This window comes from Fukomys damarensis, unplaced genomic scaffold (genome assembly GCF_012274545.1).
Source record: "Fukomys damarensis isolate Sample0158 unplaced genomic scaffold, DMR_v1.0_HiC HiC_scaffold_16, whole genome shotgun sequence".
In the NCBI taxonomy this organism is placed as follows: Eukaryota; Metazoa; Chordata; class Mammalia; order Rodentia; family Bathyergidae; genus Fukomys; species Fukomys damarensis.
In genome coordinates this window covers 88,463,673-88,464,702 of record NW_022900928.1, presented here as the reverse complement: position 1 = coordinate 88,464,702, position 1,030 = coordinate 88,463,673, and the positions used below count along the sequence as shown (strand labels likewise).

The window sequence follows — 1,030 nt, the reverse complement described above, 5'->3', positions numbered from 1 at the left end:
GAACCGGGGCTTCGGGGCGCGCGGAGCGGTAAGGGGTGGCAGCGCTCCAGGGTGGCCTCTGGGGTGAAGGCTGACAGGAAACCGAGGGACTTTACCTGGTAGAGGCGTCGTGTGCCCAGGTAGCTGGAAATGACCCAGGTGCCATCAGCACCCAGCCCTTCCCTTGGGTCCTCGGCAATGTCCAGAGGAGGTGGCAGTGGCAGAGGAGAACTCCACACACCCCAGTAGAAGAGGGTACTGGCCAGGCATCCTGGAGTAGGAGACCAAGAAGGGCTTGGGTTTAAATGCAGCCCTCCCATTTTGGGGATGCAGGATTGCAGTCTGGGAAGGAAGGGGAACACCCCTCACACCCCCCAGTCAGGTGGCTCTAGGCAGGCAGTTTTTCAGCTGGGGTGGACCTCTGTAGCTGGGGTCAGGGACTGTTGTAGGGTAGTGATGACTACAATGAAACAGTGCCCCTTTGCGGGCAGTGCCCAGTGCAAGTGCAAGATAAAGGCCAGTCCAGGCCTGGCCACCTCATGCTGGTTGGAGGTTGGAGGTGCAAACTGGGAGCAAAAGGGGACAGGCCTGGCTGTCACTGGCATCTTGGAGCTGGAGACTTTCCTGAGGGTTGGGGGCCTTGTGGTACTGGAAGTGGAGGGGAGGGAAGGAAGGGAGGATGGGGATGGGGCTCACAGCTGAGGAGCTAGGGAGGAGGCTGGGCAGGGTGGAGCTGAGTGGATAGGCCTGGCTGGACCCACCCCTACAAAACAGGGCCAGGTGAGGCCCCGCCTTCTTCACCCTGGCTCGGGAATGTGGTGGGTGGCCCCACCCTGCCTGGTGAGCTGTTTCTACTTGCTGGAGGTTGGCCCGCCCCCCTGCCAGGGGCCTGTCCATTTTGGGTCAGCCTGAGACCTGCTGGAATGGCCTCTACCTGGTAGAGGCACCCAGGCACCGGGTCAGGTGGGCACTGCTTACCTGCTTGCTGCAGCATAACTAAGGACTGGGAAGGGCTGGGGATCTGGCTCAGTTCAATCTCTGGTACCAAAAA

General features: G+C 60.9%; 1 protein-coding gene across 2 annotated transcripts in view; it reads left to right on the top strand.

The window, feature by feature from the left end:
* Positions 1–1,030, top strand: part of Agap3 (ArfGAP with GTPase domain, ankyrin repeat and PH domain 3) — a 43,833-nt gene that overhangs the window by 15,915 nt on the left and 26,888 nt on the right. Inside the window, exon 1 of one of the 2 annotated variants that reach the window (XM_033764457.1) lies at positions 7–28. The exons of the other annotated variant lie outside the window; for it this stretch is intronic. The gene's annotated coding sequence lies outside the window, so the exon portion shown is untranslated. Of the gene's footprint in view, positions 1–6; positions 29–1,030 lie in introns of those variants that run through there. 2 annotated transcript variants of the gene reach the window in all.